Genomic DNA, 17,006 nt, shown 5'->3' with positions numbered 1-17,006 from the left:
GAAACTGAGACTCAAATCAAGGGAGTGGACCAGAAGGAAGAAAAAAATGACCAAGCAGAAAAGAATGGGTGAATAGTTGAATTCAAAAAATGAGGAGAGGCTTAGGAACCTCCAGGACATCTTTAAATGCTCCAACATCCAAATTATGGGGGTACCAGAAGGGGAAGAGGAATAGCCACGAATGGAAAACTTATTTGAACAAATAATAAAGGAGAATTTCCCCAATCTGGCAAAGGCAACAGACTTCCAGGAAATCCAGGAAGCTCAGAGAGTCCCAGAGAAGTTGGACCCAAGAAGGAACACACCAAGGCACATCATCATTACATTAGCCAAGATTAAAATGAAGGAGAGAATCCTAGAAGCAGCAAGAGCTAAGGGGACAGTCACCTACAAAGGAGTGTCCATCAGACTGTCAGTGGATTTCTCAAAAGAGACCTTACAGGCAATGAGGGGCTGGAAAGAGGTATTCCAAATCATGAAATCGAAAGACCTACAACCAAGATTGCTCTATCCAGCAAAGTTTTCATTTAGAATGGAAGGACAGATAAAGTGCTTCTCAGATAAGGTCAAATTCAAGGAGTTCATCATAACCAAGCCCTTATTATATGAAATGTTAAAGGGGCTTATCTAAGAAAAAGAAGCTAAAAAATATGAACAGTGAAAGGACAGCAAACTCACAGTTATTAACAACCACACCTAAAACAAAAGCAAACTAAGAGGACAGCTAGATCAGGAGTGGAAACATAGAAATGAAGATCTCAGGGAGGGTTAGCAACAGGGGAGTGGGAGGAGGAGAAGGGGGGAGAAGGTACAGAAAATAAGTAGCATAGACGGTAGGTAGAAAATAGACGGGGGGGGCAAGAATAGTATGGGAAATATAGAATCTAAAGAACTTGAGACACGCGTTTATAAAGTAAAGGGGGGGAATGGAGGAGGAGGGGGTGTGCAGGGTAGAGGGGAATGAAGGGGGAAATAGAGCAACCGTAATGGCATAATCGATAAAATATATGAAAAAATAAAAAAATAAAACAAATTGAAAATAAAATAAAATGCTGCCTCATGTCCGAGAGGGCATGGCATGACTTGCTTCAGCCCCAGTTGCACCGAGGGTGTGAATGAGGAGGAATCTTTACAAACCAGGAACTCCTTAGCAGGGAGATGGCCTTTCCCCCAGCTCCTAACACCTCAGAACCAAAGGAATTAGTCTCTTTGAAGTTTGAGAGGGAGCAAACTTTAATTACTAATACTATTTTTATAAAGCTATTGTTATTTCATAGACAAATTCTTTGTTTTAAACAAACTCTTAGAGGACTTTTAATAGGAAGCTTGCACAAACATTCATGAAATTGTGACAAATCTTGTCTTTAGAAGGCTCACCAGCCCTACCAGACCTGGATGGCATGGTTCAGCTGGTTGGGCACGGACCTGCGGACAGAAAGGTCTTGGGTTCAAATCCTGAGTAGGGCACATGCCTGGGTTGCAGGTTCAGTTGGGGCAAGTACAAGAGGCAACCGATCAATGTTTCTCTCTCTCTCATTGATGATTCTCTCCCTTCCCTTCTCTCTACAATCAGTTAAAAAAAGAAGTGCTATCCATCCCATCTACCCGCTCGGATCCACTCTCCTGGGCCCACCCACCCAGGGGGGAGGGGGCAGCCTCTTATGAATAGATAAATAACCAACATAGACACATATTTAAAACTCTCTACTCAGGGTTTTGCTATAATTGGATTAATAAGATAAAGGGGAGCCACTCATGCTGATCCTGGCAGCCAGGGGGAATTATTCCGGGAAGGGGAGGGAGGACGTAGGCGGGAGTGGGGAGGGGATGAGGCAGAAACAGAAGAGGCTGGGGCCTGGAGTCTGGAGCACAGGCCCCTGGGTGGTTGTGAAGTGCACTGATGCCTCCTCTGCTGCCCCCGCCTGGCGGGCCTGGTCCGGTGCAGAAGGAGGCATCCTCAGCCCAGCCCGTTCCTTTGGCAGAAACGGGAAGGACTGGCCAGGTAGGTATATTTTCCTGATAGAAAACCCACATACCTAGTCAGAAAATATTTGTGTGTTTGCGATGTGCAAGAGGCAGTGGCGGACAGTCTGGAGGCTGCAATGCAGCAACTGACAGGGCATTTTAGTGGTTTGTGGAAAAGGACAGGAACTCTTGCTCAGAAACCAGTGGCTGCCGAGTTAGAGATCTTCTGTGGTTGCCAGAAGAAGACAAATATTTTGTTTGGCTGTATTTCAATAGCCAGCATGATTATTCCTGTCTGATATGTTTATTTCCCCAAGAAATAATTCTGGCAAAGTCACATCTATTTCAAACATACGAAGTGAAACTACTTTTCAGGCTACAAGGACACCCAAACCTCTTTTTAGTCCTTCCTTTGGTCTGTTCATTTTTTATATTTGGCCTGAATTTATTCATCAAGGGGACATCCTTTCAGGGAGCTTTTAGATGTCTCGTGCCTGTCTTAGACCACAGACACCTGTGTGCTTCTCCGACTGGCCTCCAGCACAGCAGCGCACAGACGGAGCCCTGTGTCCACACAGGCCCGCTCTGGACCGCTGGGCAGGTGGGACGCTGCGCAGCCCCACTTGGCACTGGCCACGATGCCATTCAGTGCTGGTCAACAGAACTTTCAGCCATGATGGAGATGTCCTGCGGTCTATGTTATCCACTTGAAAAGTGGCTGGTGTAACTGAAGAACTGCATTTGTAATTTTTGTTAACTTAAATAGCCTAGTGGCTGCTGTCTTCAGACAGTACAGTCTATGTTCCTAACAGCTCTGCTTTCTTCCCACATTTATTCATTTCCTGGACAAATGGAGCTTCAGCTGTGAGCAGCGTGCTGTGCCATGCTCTGTGGATATAAGATTCCCTGCCCTTGGGAAACTCCCGTTTGAGTGGGGGAGACATGCCTATAACGACACACAAAGTGGTTAAGGGTTCAGGGGACATTTACCATGTGCTCAGCTACCCAGAGAGGCTGGGTCTGGCCAAGTGAGAGGTTTTTACACAGAAGACATTTACGCTGAGTGTTAAAACAGAGTACCATGCACCACAATGATAAAGTGAATCAAGGGTTTCAGAAAAAGAGATTGTTTAATATGTCTTAGCCATTTGATTATGGCGATTTGGATGCCTTTGTGGTTAGCAGTGTGCACTCACTCTCAAGGCTGTTTGTATAAATGTGTTTGAAAAAAAAGCTCTTTGACAAAGGTTTCTAAATGCCAGGATTTCTGGCTGGGGAGGGCTATTGCTCATCCCTCTGTTTGGTTTAAAAACCCAGCAGGTCCACACTTCGGCTCTGCAGAGATTATCACAGCGTATTTGGTCCCTGTCCTCTGGATGGGCCACACAGAACATCCTGTGTGCACACACCTGTGTGACTCGTGCTAGTGTTTCCGCAGGATGGATTCTTAGAGGTGTCATTGGCAGGTCAAAGGGTGCATCCCAAGTCTCGATAGTATTTCCAAATTGCTCTCTCAAAAGGCTATAACAAGTTAAACCTCCACCAAAAATGTATGTAACTGCCTGGTTCCCCGCACCTTCTGGTGACCATGTGGTGGAGGGCAGCTTGGAAGGTGTAACCGATGCTGGGGGCCCAGCCCTGTTCCTCAGCTTCCACCATCCTTGTACGCACTGAGCGTCCTTTGCAAACACCTGAGACTCAGGGCCTGAGGGCTTTCACTTGGCCTGAGCTCAGCACAAGGCAGGCAGGGCTTGTGACATTTGGTTGGGAGCTATGAATTGCCAGGGGATGTAAAAATCACCCGAGACTCGTCATTTTGCCACAACAAGGGGACACAGTGAGTGAGATTTCAGGTCCAGGGTCAGCAGAGTCCTCGCTGGCTGGGGTCTCAGCCAGAACCAGAGATACAGACTCAGAGAGGAAAAGGAAGCAGGAAGGCCTGACCAAGTCTGGAGAGAAAGAACAACCACTGGGTGCCCCTGGCGCTGGGTCTTTACCTGACAGGCTTGCAGGCAATGTGCACAGGTCGAAGCCACTTCACCCCGTCCATCACCAGCAGGTGGTGCCCCTCCCCTGATCAGGACAGGCTAGGACATTCCTGCCACCCCACCCTGCAGGCCCCTGGAGGCCCTGCATTCCCTAAGGCCCAGACTTAATTTCTTCACACTTGAGTTCCAATTCAGTTCTAACCATCAAATCACTGTGTTGTCTTTTACCTCTCCAGATCTCCATTTTCTTAGCTCTTAAAAAAATGGGCCGAAGGTATGAAAACGCATCTCTCCAAAGAAGACATACAGGGGTGAAAGAATCTTTCATAGGATGCAATCAAAAGACAGTGCCTGCACCAGAAGCAAGAAGTAGCAATAGAGCATGTTATTGAGAAATATGAAGATAAATAACCAGAGAAACAGCTCAAAGTTTAACTTTCAGATAGGGGAAAGTGTGAGGGAAATGTATTTTATGAGAAATCTTATAGAAAGACGACACTATGATTCAACTGTTAAAGCTTTAGTGGCAATTTTATGAACATAAATAAAAGGAAAATCAATAAATAAACTTCCCAAGTTCTCCCAGATTGATGTGGTGGAGGTGGGATTTGAACCCCAGTGGGCTGCCTGGAGAGCTGGTGGCACAGAATCCTAGCAATACTGCCTATAAAATAGCTACCTCCTAGTGCTGTAAAAAGCAAGAGAATAATTTGTACAAGAAAACCTGTGGCTGACGTGCTGAGAAAAGGAGAGCTATTTTCTTTATCCCATGGAGCCAGCCACAGCAGCACACTCCCAGGAAGGAAAGTAGGGGAAGTAATGGGTCCAGGCCTGGGGGGCCCTAGTGCTTTGGTGCACCTTCCTCTACGTCTCTAAGTGTCCCCTTTTCTCCAACCCTGGTGCCGGGGACTGGGTGAGGCCAGTGGTGCCATCTGGACAGGGCTCCCAGTTTCCAGATTCTGCCCTTTGGAGAAGTTTTCAGTCCTTTACATGCCCTGTCTCTCTCCAGACACCCCGAAGCACCCCTGGACTGGCCGATGAGGTCATCCGGGGCCATATGGCCTGGACCGTCTCCAGGAGGGCGCACTATTTTGTTTACGGTGTGCTTTTACAATCACCAAGTTGTGTACGATTGGGCTGCCAGAGTGGTGCTGAGACAAGACTCTGAGTGAAATCAAATTGTACAGACAGGGACCCTGCAAAAACATTTGCCAGCAGTCCCTGGCACCTATGGAAAGCTACATTCTGGTTTCCCATCCAAATCCTAACAGGGCCCGACCTTGCTTAGCTTCCGAGATCAGACACTATCTGCAGCATTCAGGGTGGTATGGCTTCAGACTATATTCTGGAACCTGCCATAGCCACCTTTCCCCCTTTCCCATGGCATAGTCTTTGCCCAATAGTTATAATTGTTGGTCTCAGAGCACCTAACTGAAGAGTGGAACATTTCACCAGTATTTATTGAGCACCTACTATGTTCAAGGACTTGGGAGGACTCACAGGTTGGAGTGGAGACGGAGAGGCAGGCAGGGGGTACAGCTCAGCAAAGGTGGTGTCAGGCAGGGCAGCAGCTGTGTGAGCTGAGAGGGCAGCCTGGAATGGGACCTCAGAGGGAGGCTGCTGAGGAAACTGTGGTTTGGGATAGGGAACTGGACTCCCAAGTGCTCTCCCAAGCCTAAGATTCTACTCCAATCCAGATATTTTCACTGATTGAGGTTATAAGTGAGCTCAGGTTTTGGCTTGTACACGTTAGCCAGATCCTAGTGCATTCTCCATGTCTGAGCTAGAAGGGACCAGAAGGGATAACCCAAACAGCTCTGTATTGCTCAGTTCAGGAAACTGAGGCGCACAGAGAAGTGTCTTGTCCCTGTGAGAGGGCAGTCACCCAGCCAGGAGAAGCACGAGGATCTCCTGTCTGTCTCTCAGGCCTTGGCTTCTTCCAACTAACTCAAGGACAGGAAACGACAAGGCCTGAACCCCTAGGGCAGAGGGCACCTCCCATTTTTAAGACACTTTGCCCCACGCAGGTGTCACCATCTCCCTCATGTGCCCAGCTGGGACCCAACAACTCTTCAACAAACGTTCCTGGAGAGTCGACCACAAGCAGGTCTCCCTCAGAAGACAGAGTCTGCCCCCAAGAAGTCACAGTCTGATGGTGGCGCATACAAAGGACAATCTCTGAGCAATTTCATATATATGAATACGTGATACGATTCAGCATGTTTCCTCCCGTGCCACGTAGTAGGCGTTCAGCAAACAGAAACAGGCACCAATTAACATCATTTTCAAAGCCAATCTTCAGAAAGGCCGTGGATCCGTGAGAACGGAAAGATGGGGCCTTCCTCGGCCAGGACAAGCGAACCTTACCGACGCGCTGGGCGGGGCCCCGCGCTGGAGCATCCCTCCCCCCTCCGGCTGCGGCTGCGTCCGGGTTCCCGCTCTGCTCGCGAAGGGAGTGGCGCGAGGGCGCGCACGCAAGGTGTTGGGGGCGCGCTGCTGCCCGGGGACGCGCACAGGCTGGTCTCTGCCCTAATGCGGCGGCTGGCGGTAAGAGGCGCTGCAGGGGACGCCAGGGTAGTGGCAGCGCCGGCAGCCGACCGCAAGGATTGCGCTCAGTGTCGGAACCGATCCCTTGTAGGTAGGTGAGCTCGGACACCAGAAAGATGGAGGTGGGGGCACTAGGGGATCACGGAAACCTAATTACCGACTACCCCCATTTTCCTGCCCTCCCCTTTCCATCCCCGGTCCTATCCCCATCCCCCTCCCTCCACATCCCGACCTTTCTCTTCACACCGTCACCTGCTCTGAATCTATTCTGTTCTGTGCATATGTGCACCCCACTCGCATCCAGCTCCCGACCCCTCTGCACACCGCACACCCTTTCTATCTCATTGGCTGCATCCCTCCCCCTTTCCGAGTCCTCACCCTCTTTCCCCTTTGCTTCTGCCTCTGTCTCCATGAGCCCTGCCCCGATACCTCTGTTTACTTCCACAACCACTTTGTATCACCCCGTCCCCTCTATTTTTCCTACCCTGTACATCACCAGCCCCTCTGCCTGCCCTACCCTGCTCTCCCCGCAACCTCATAACCCCCCACCCCCCGTACTCTGTGCTTGTCCCTCCATCAGCTCCCTCACAGTTCTCTCCAGGTCCCCTCTGCACACCCCGTCCCAGCCCCTTCCCAGCTTCCTCATAGCCCCTCTCAAGAGCCCCGTCTTCTCCTTGGCTGTTATCTGGCCTGCCCTCCATCACCTTCCCCACCTGCCCTTTTTGGTGATGCCTGTAGCCACAGGGCTTGTACTGAGCCCCTGCTTTGGGAGGCCTTCGGCTCTGCAGGCCCCATGTACTCACAGTTGCTGCTTATAACCCCTTTCTACATGTGTGATCCATTTCATGGTTTGGGGGCAAAGGGTGCATTGGGTTGGTAGGCCCCTCTAATGTTCCCCTTCCCTCAGTGGTTGAGGTTTGTGTCCTAGAGGGACCGGGGGAGGGAGTGCTTGGCACAGGGAAACTAGGATGGGGAAGAGCTAGGCTCTGAGGAGCGGCCGAGTAGCCGCTTCCTGGTGTTGCTCTGAGCCCTGGGGCGCAAAGGATGAGGAGTCCACTGGAGGCTGGAGAATTCGGGATTTTAGAAAGATTCTTCCTCAGCTTCCAAGTCAGCACTTTGGCGTTAAGAGCTGTCATGAGTGTGGCCAATGGGCTGGGCTGAGAGTGGGCAGAGTGCTGAATCACCGAGACTCTGGTCCCTACAGCAGCCCCTCTCCTGCCTGCCTGAGCCAGGCCTGGCTCCTGGTTCCTTCTGAGCATTTGGCAGCGGTGTGCGAGTGTGTCGGGCGGAGATGCCTTCTCCCTCAGTCTGGAGGCGCACATGACGGTGCCTCTGCTGCCTGTCCTCTCCCTGGGACGAGGGCCTGGTGTGTCTTCTCTACCCTTGGAGCTGGGGTGAGCTGTGGTGAGCCCTGCTGGTCTTAATCAAATCTCCAGCAAGGGCAGACTTGCAGGGTAGGGGTTGGATTGTTTGAACGGGGCCAGAGACTGGCAAGTTCAAAACCCGCCAAACTTGAGACTTAAGTAGGAGAAGCCCAGGGAAAATATGTGTGGAAGGAGGATCCCCCGGGAGAGGGACCGTACTAGTGTGGGAGTGAGGGGCAGGGAGAAGGAAGGTAGAAACGTCCTCCCCCTGGGTTGGGGATGCGTGGATCGGGTGGAATTGCTTTGCAGGAAGAATTGAAGGAGATAAACTTCGGGCAGGAGAGGGGTCTGCTACGCATCCAGTGCTTCCTATCTTTTGTTTTGACCGAGCTGGCACTTCCGAGAGAGTGATTTCTCCCTTTTGTCTTTGGATTCAGCTGAAGGGTGTGTGTGTGTGTGTAGAGAGGGGGGATGAGAATAACACAGACGAGGAAAGGGACACCTGCACTTGCCCCCACAGATTGTGTTTGCCCTGTGAAACAGCCCAATTCCTGTTTTAGGGACATTAGTTAAAAGCCTGAGGCTTAAATCAGAGGTTGGGAGCAAATTGAGGCCCCTTCTCAGCCAGGCTCCCTGACTTCACAAATCTGAGTCCCATTCCGAAGGGGACTCAGGCAGTGCCTGGCAGAGGGGCATTTGGCTGGGGGACTAGCTGCCCCCCCCACCCTTTGTCGCCCTTCTGTGCCCCTGCCATCAGAATGGGGGCGGGGCAGGAAGCTGGTCTGGGAGGAGGCATCACCTGGAGCCATCCTCGAGTGCTGATTGGATTAAGGTTCTGCGATTGAAATGATTGGGGCTCGGGTTAAGTGGGAGAGTCTGATAACAATGTACACATTTCCTAGTTTCATGAAATGACTCCCAACGCACACGCCTTGTTTGACCTCAGGAAGGCTACGCAGAGGCACACAAGAGGAGCCAGCTCTCCAGAGAGCTCCCTGTGGGCCGACGGGCAGGGTCGCAGTGCTGGTTCTTTCAGGGACACACTGAGGAGCTGGCTGGTATCCGGGGTCTGCTTTGGATGGCTGAGCGGGAGGAGGCACAGAAGAGGGTCCTGCTCCTGCAGGGATGGAGGGCAGGCTTCCAAGGCTCCCGTCGCCCTGGCATTGCTGCTGTTTCCTTCCCTATCATCTCTCTCTTCCAAGACCATCCGAGAGCTGGGGTGGGTGGCTCGTCACTTAGTCTTTAGGAATAGAAATCCTTAGACAACCAGAAAGGGAGCGACAGAAGTCCAGTCCTCCGTCTGGCCTCTGGGAGGAGGGGGAAGGAAGTGAGAGGAACTCGGGGCTGCTGACACGCTTACTCCTTTAACAAACACTAATTAACCCCTACAGTTTGCTGCTGGGCTGGGGGCTGGGATCCTAGAAGCAAAAAAAGCAAAATGGGGTTTGATCTCTCAGAGGTTCCAGTGCAACGGGAAGAGAGACAAGTCATCGGATAAGTAACCTAGATAAGCTTGAGTGAGGACGTCCGACCAGGGTGGACAGGGCTGTGGACTGGCGGGCGGCCCTCTCTCCCACAGCCATGAGGAGGGCTGGGTTGGTGCTTTCCTGAGTGGTGGGGTCAGGGCCGGCTCTGGAGTGGCCTGTGAGGAAAAGGGTGATGGAAGAGGTAAGACGAAGGACGTTAGGGGCACCCACAGGGAACTGTAGGACGAGACTGAGGCTTTTTGACTCACCCATTCCTATTTCCTAAGCGCTTGTATTTGAAGGGCAAAGTGTGGTCAGGATATGCTTAGCATGTCAGTAAGTCAGAGGAAAGAGGCCCAGTGTCTGCCTTTGGGCAGCTCCTGTCTGATGGGGAAATAACAAGTCAGGGGCAGGTAGGTGCTCAGAAACAAGGTGGATGGAAATATTGCAAGCTTTGATGTGGGTGGAAGGGTCTTGGAATCTGGGAGGTCAGAGTCAGGTGGGGTCATCAGGGAAGTCCAGATGGGTTCACGGTGCACAGGCGAGATTCTTGGAAGGTGTGCACCTGAGCAGAGACCATCGCTAACACCCTAGTGGAACTGGGAAAGGGCCTGCAGACACCCAGCCCCCTCTTCTGAGGACCCCTCCTCTTTTAAGTTAGTTCATTTTATTAGTGTGCCCTGGACCTTTGGGAACAGCCCCAGAACATCCCCGGACCCATGCTTCTGGGAATGTCCCAGGGTGTCGGGCATGTAAGTCAAGTTGGAGATACACAAATGACAAATTAAGTCAATATGCGATAACAGACGTGATGAAGAGCCCAGAATAACAGAGGTCAGGTGGTTCCTGTCACTAGAGGAGCCTGGCTGAGGGGTCACAGTGGACAGTGGGACTGGAGTGTTTGCCCCCAACTCTTTGGATAAACCCTGGCTTTGGCTAGCTTGATGTTAAAGTTTTCAGCATTTACTCAGTCCCCGCTAGGACTGAGACCTGGCTGCAAGGGCCCATACCAGATGCTCATGGCCTGGTCCATGTGGCCGCAGGGGACAACTCCAGCAGCTAATGGCAGTGTTGGGCGGGTGCTCGAGCAGGCACTTTTGCAGTTTTTCTGACTGGGTGCATTGGTCAGATTGTGCCAGCCAGCCAGAGAACTCTTGAGCCATCCTCCTTCTATTAGGTCTTGAGGCAAGCCAGGAAAAATAAAGCGGCATAGTACAGGGGTTATCACTAAAGAGTGCTTACTGTCGTATGTGCTAGGCACCCTCCTGTGCTTTGTATACATCATCTCATTTCATGTTCATAGGGGTTAACCCTACACGAAGACATACTGTTAGGGTACTGGTTTTACAGATAAAGGAACGGACTCGGAGTGGATATTGTTGAAGAGTATACAACAGGTGAGTTGCGAAGCTAGACTTTGAACCTGTATTTGTTTGATGTCAAAGCTCCTCCCCGTGTACTGTACTGAGCTTCCCTCGATGGTGGAAAAATAAGAACTGGAATGCTCTTTATCTGCTTGCACGAGGATCTCTAGAAAACTGTTGGAAGGGCTCAGTTAGCATGCATTTTTTAAGACCCACTATGTCCTTGTGAGGGATACAGAAATGTGGTTTGTGCTTTCAGGTAGGGGAGAGAAGACAGAAATGTGCGCAATCCATTGGGCATAACACAAGACATTGTCTAGTTAAGTCTCCAGACCCTGGACAGCAGAATTTCAAAGGTGGAAATAATCCCTCAGCATGGCTGTCGGAGTCAGGGAGGTGACAGGGCCTCATAGAAACTACTTGCCTTTGAGGTCAGACGGACGGACCTACATTCGAACTTTGGTTCTTCTACTCACTAGCTGAGGAGCCGTCATTTCCCAGTCTGTAAAGCGGGGATGTTGACTTGAACCTTGCAGAGATACAAGAATTGAATGTGACAAGGGAGTGAAGGTCCCAGCACAGTACCTAGCACGTAGGAAATGCTCATCCAGTGCTAGTGCTGTTCACAGAGGAGGTGGTCTGTGCCTAGCAGACCGGTAGGATTTTGATATGGAGGGAAGAGGAGGCCGTCCGGGATGAGGGAACCCACCAGGTGTCTAAGCAGAACTTTGGCGGGTTCAGGTGCTCTGGGAAAGAAGCCACCTGCCATATCTGTCTGCTCTCCCCTGGTCTTGGGGGGTCCGAGTCAGGCAGGGGTCATTAGGAAAGTCCAGATTGGGGTGGTTCACGGCGTGCAGGAGAGATCCTTGGAAGGCGTATGCCTGAGCAGAGGTTGCCACAAACACCCCTCGCTGAACTGGGAAAGGGCCTGAGGACAGAGACACCCAGCCCCACCCATCTTCTGAAGACCCCTCGGAACACGAGGGCCTGTGTTCTACTTATGGCCCCATTGTGAACAGCTGGAATGTGTTTCTCTGTAAAACTAAAAGATTCCTGAGAGCCTCTTGTTCCAGAAGCCCATGTCTCTGGAAGTGATATCATTGGTTAATTTCTCATTCCACCTTCCCCCTCCCTAACTCCAGGCCATGAGAAAGTTGCAGTGCCTGGGGCCTGCTGGGGTCATCCCCTGGGGCTGGTCTCATCCCCTCTGACTCCCTCAGCTCCCTCCTCGGGGAAGCAGCTGTTTGAGCATCTGCTCTCTCCCCCTTCACCTGTTCCTCCTCACTCCTCCCCTGCCCGGCTGGGCCAGCCCCTCCTGAAAGGCCTCCCTGGCACCCCTTCTCCCCGTCATTATGATGCTAATTGTGTTGTTAATTTTTCTGAGATGCAGAAGGAAAACCCCAATCCGTTTTAATGAATTTAATTAGAGAGGGGCTTGGAGGGCTTCTGAACCTCTTACCAGGATCACAATACACAGAGTTAACGAGATAAACAGCCTGGGATCAGCAGCTCCGGGGCAGGAAGAGAGGATTTTCAACTCAGAGCTGGAAGAAGGCTGTGTCAGCTACTGTTGGCTCCGTGGGCGCCCTTTGGGGATGGTTCTGTCTGTCCCACCCAGGCCGGGCACTTAGTTTCATACCTAGTTCTGCCCTCGGATGTCAGCTGACCCTCTGGAGAAGGTTTTATCATTCCCATCGTCATCACCAAGCATTTATTGAGCACCTGCTGTGTGAGTAAGGGGTACTGTCTGGAGCTGTGTGGAGGCTGTGGGGCCCTGTCTCCACCCCAAAGGTGGTGAGAGACATATGTTCAAATATAAGAAACATTTGCTAATTCCAGACAGTAAATGCCAGATGACTGACAGATTATGTTGGGTTTGGACAGTCTGGCAGATTCTTGCAAGAGAAAGTACTTGAGGTGGGTCTTGAGACATGCAGCCTGTAAGATTTAATCATCAGGTGGCTGGAGGAAGAGCAGGTGCAAAGGCAGAAATGTGCAGGGGATCTTTGAATTGTGATGAATAAATGATATGGCTTGGGGGGGGTGCATGTAATCTAGTAAGTGCAGACAGGACTGTAGCAGTGTGTTCAGACATAATCATAGAGGCGCCTGGGCACTGGGGTCTTTCCTTTTCCACCCTGACAGTACTAGGGTCTCCCTGCTTTCCTTCTTTGAGCACTCAGGGTGGCCAGCTTGATGAAGGGCCTAGGACAGGACGGTCCTAGGTCCAGTTAGGCCACCTGGGGTGGGTGGACCACATGCTAAGTTCTGTCCTCATATCCTGTGACTCTGTGGGATGAGAGTGAATGGATAGCAGAGCAAGTCCAAGGACTTTTCCCTCCTTTTCTATGGATATTGGCCACTTTGCTTGGCAGTCGAATTTTGGGCAAGTAAGTGATCAGTGGAATCTTTCAGTTCCAGGGTCAGTGAGTTTCTTAACTCATCTCTTTATATTAAAGAGAATGCATGCATGTGTAGGGTTTTAAAAAAGATTTTATTTGTTTATTTTTAGAGAGAGGAGAAGGGAAGGAGAAACAGAGGGAGAGAAACACTGATTGGTTGCCTCTTACACACCCCCAACTGAGGACCTGGCGCGCAACCCAGGCTTGTGCCCTGACTGGGAACTGAACTGGCGAACTTTTGGTTCACAGGCTGAAACTCAGTCCACTGAGCCACACCAGCCAGGGCAGGTTTGTGTGTGAAATTATTCTGACTAGACTCTGGTTCTAATTTGATCTTTATAACACAAAAATTATTAAACATTTCCAGGTCTCAATTTGTTCGTTATTGTGTATATATTCATAAGCTGAATGCATTGAGAATAGGATTTTAAACATGAAGAGGTATTACAACTATCATTGTTGACAAGAAGTGTAATATTAAGCTGAAGTTTGAGTCACCGATCCCTGTGCTTCTTGGCTTATGAGACCAGCCAGAACTTCATTTGGGCACCACCAAAGATCATGCTTTTTGTTACCATAGTCTACCTGGGCTGCTGCATCATCAGCGGTGGAGGTAGCGCACTGCTGCCAGGTGTCAGCAGCCTGTTCGTATGTTTGCAGGAGAGACATTGTTATGATGCCACTGCTCTAACACCCATTGTGTGGTGTTTTTCCACACATTGGAAGTGACACGTTCTTTGTGAAGGAAAATGCCTCTGAGGCCACAGACAGTTTTCCTGTGCTGATGCATGTGAGGACAGAAACTGGATCTCTCTGTAATCATCACACAGTGGAATGGAAGCCTTGGTGACTCATGCTGGGAGGTGACCCAGGGTTCCGGCTGGCCCCAGCCCTGGGCTGTGCCGTGGGTTGTTTTTACCTAGTGTTTGTTTCACCTGAGGTTCGTCTTTGATGCCTCTGCTCCGTGTGCAGCCTGCATCTGGGCAACCTGTTTTGAGAGAATCCTTGGCTCCTAGATTGCTAGAGATGGTTTAGTCCAAGATCATTATTTTATTGATCAAGAAACAGCCTCCGAAGGGTGATGTGACCTGCTTGTGGGCTGCGTGGCCAGTGGTGGCAAAGCTAGTCCTTCCACACCCTGGACCACCAGGAACTTTAGAAAACTACATCTGAACCTAGTAATTACACAAGGTAATATGTAATGAAGTTCCCTAAAGCATCATTACACTAAAAGTGCTTTGGGATGTCAGAGAAGAGAGGAAATCAATGTAAAGTCCTTTGGGAAGATTTAGAAGAAAAACGGGCTGGTTTGGGTCTCTGGGAATGGGTAGGATTTGAATAGGTAACGGTGTGGAGTTGGGTACTTCTGGTGGGGTGACAGAGCCTAATGAAAGGTTTAGAGGAGGGAAGCTGTGGCCCGCCATTGGATAGGCCAGGCTGGAGCAGTGGAAGGTGTGACTGGAGAGACCAGTAGGGGCAGGAACTGCAGAGAATCCTGACTGACAGAGGCGCTGCTCTTTTTCACGGAGTTGGTGAGGAGCACTTAAAGCTTCTTAGCTGAGCTTGCTCTGCGCTGGTTGTGGTGTTAGGAGACCTGAATGGGAAATCCCTTTGCAGGCACCTGGTGTGTCTGGGGAACGTTCCTTCTGAAGGGGGTTTGAGGAAAAGGGGACTGCTGGAGCTTTCTTTTGGGCCCCAGCGGGGCGCTTGTTGCTGTCCAGGGTGCTGACCTGCCCTGTGAAAGATTTTTCTCCCGGGCTAGAAGGTAAAGCCGGGGAAGGTTTAGAACCACCCAAAGGGATCCAGAAAACAGTTTTGTGAAGGACTACGTTGCACGTGCCCTTTCTGGCACAAACTGGTTCACAGTATCTGACTTCATAGTCCTTGTGATGGAGGCAAAAGTGTGGGCTCGGGGAGGCCTGTGTGCACCCGTCCCTGCAAAACGGCCCCGTCTGCTGCCCGGCAAGTTTTGCCTGAGAGTCTTTCTATTTCCATGAGAATCTTAGCACGTGGAGTCTTTCATGGTGAAAAACGCACTCCTACTTCACATTTCAGAGCTCACAAAACCTCTCCAGCGAACAGGGAGAGAGCACAGAAGTTCCCAGAAGACCCTACTAACGACTTCAAATGACACATCTGGGTGCTCAGTGCTGGTGCTGTCCAGTAGGGCACTCTGCAATGGTGGACACGTTCTGTCCCCGTGCGTCCAGCATGGCAGCACTAGCCACCTGTGGCCACTGAGCTAGTGTAGCTAATTTGACTGAGAATTGAATTTCTATTTAAATTTAGTTTAAATAGCCATGCGCGGCTAGTGGCTGCTCTGTTGTACTGCACAGCTTCACAGCAGGATATTGACTTGCCATTTGCTTTTGCCGTTTGGCCCCTGAGACCCTGCACTCTGTGGTGCAGAGTAAGGGGACTTTGGAAAGGGGCGAGTTTGAGCATTGCTGGGAAAGCCTCATGCTAACTCTGAGCTGAAAGTCTGCATGGGACTGTGAGTTTTGCCGTGACTTTTATTTTTAATTGCCACAGGGAAAACAACCATCCATGACACACTGCAGTTTTCTTTTCAAGGGCAGAGAGCAGGCTCCTTAAATTCCGGCTGTGGTACCAGGACCTGAGCCAAGACGTTTTGGAGCCTTGAATGGGCAAGAAATGCATCATAAGTGGCCCAGGAGGTGTGGCTCTGGGTGAAGTGGCGCACAGGTAATGTCCTGTGGTATTGGGTGGTCACCCAGTCTGGTCTTCATACATGTCCCCTTCTAACTCTAGGATTCTTTATGTCCTATTTACTTGGTATAGTGGACATGACCCAGGATGGGGGTTTAGGTAAATAGCAGAGGTTCTTGGGGGGGGATACTTTAAAATGACAATCAGTAAGTAAGTAATAATAACCTGTCAAAAGACTGGAGCAGGAAGTCTCCTTTGTGTTAGCACATGCCAGTGCCTGGGGCCCTGCCTGACTTTGTCATAAACATGCTTGATTTTCTTGGTCTCTGCTGTGGCTTCCCATGTACAAATCTGATTTCCTAAACTAGAGTATGTGCTTTTTGAAGCCATGTCTTATAGTTTTATTGTTTTCTCCTATAGAATCTCAGTGCACTGATAGTAACCCTTAATAAACACCTGCTTGTGAGTAGCTCTTTGTCAGCCTGGAACCACGGCTTTGACTCCTGGAAAGCATGTGCACATGAATACAAGTAACGTTTATTGAGCCCCTGCTGGGTGTAAGTCTCCGCACTTGGCACTGTGGACAGTGACAAAGGAGGAGCCGAGGACACTTGCTCTCCGTCTAACTGGAGAGCCAAGGCAGGCGTGTGTGAAGAATGACACACACACATTCACGACTGATAGAAACAAAGAGGTGGTAGCTGGGATACAGAGTGGGGGTGGGGTGCAACGTGCTCGAGGGGCCAGATTATGTGTGCGTCTCTGTCCGGCCTCCCGAGGATTCCCTCCTCCACGAGGCTCAGCTGGTACCAGCCACCTCCAGGCCGGCAGGGACAGCACGACCTTTATGGTGGGTCAGGCAGCTTGCTGCGTGCGCGCTGGGGGGTGCTGAGGGGGCACTGCCCTAGGCTCGTATTTTCTGTGGTGAGGAGCACCCGGGGAGGGTGTCAAGGGACTGGGTGGAAGGGAAAGAGACTCCTTTTTCTTCTTGTCACTTAAATGGTGGCAGGGTCTAGCTCTCAGACTTCCTCCTAGAAGTCACAGAAGGGGCTTGTTGCAACTCCAGCAACTCTTGTTCATGGTGCCACGGTGCAGCTCTGGAGGAGACAAGAAGCGGACATGGTGACCTGGTTCCCCACAGTCACCTGAGCTCCCTGCTGTCCTCTCAAGGACGTGCACTGTGTGGCAGGTGGTCTGCGTCTCCCACCTCGGCCAGAGAGGGACTTCTCTGGCCGACTCT

The 17,006-nt window shown here is 50.7% G+C and overlaps 1 protein-coding gene across 5 annotated transcripts in view; it reads left to right on the top strand.

The window, feature by feature from the left end:
• Window positions 1-6,526: 6,526 nt before the first annotated feature.
• The window catches only part of NFASC (neurofascin), a 191,583-nt gene continuing 181,103 nt past the window's right edge, over window positions 6,527-17,006 (top strand). For all 5 annotated transcript variants that reach the window (XM_037155368.2, XM_037155363.2, XM_037155362.2 and 2 more), the window contains exon 1: window positions 6,527-6,591. The gene's annotated coding sequence lies outside the window, so the exon portion shown is untranslated. The remainder of the gene's footprint in view (window positions 6,592-17,006) is intronic.

This window comes from Artibeus jamaicensis, unplaced genomic scaffold (assembly GCF_021234435.1).
Source record: "Artibeus jamaicensis isolate MK-2021 breed Jamaican fruit bat unplaced genomic scaffold, CSHL_Jam_final contig_475, whole genome shotgun sequence".
Classification (NCBI taxonomy): Eukaryota; Metazoa; Chordata; class Mammalia; order Chiroptera; family Phyllostomidae; genus Artibeus; species Artibeus jamaicensis.
This window is presented reverse-complemented; position numbering and strand designations above follow the sequence as displayed.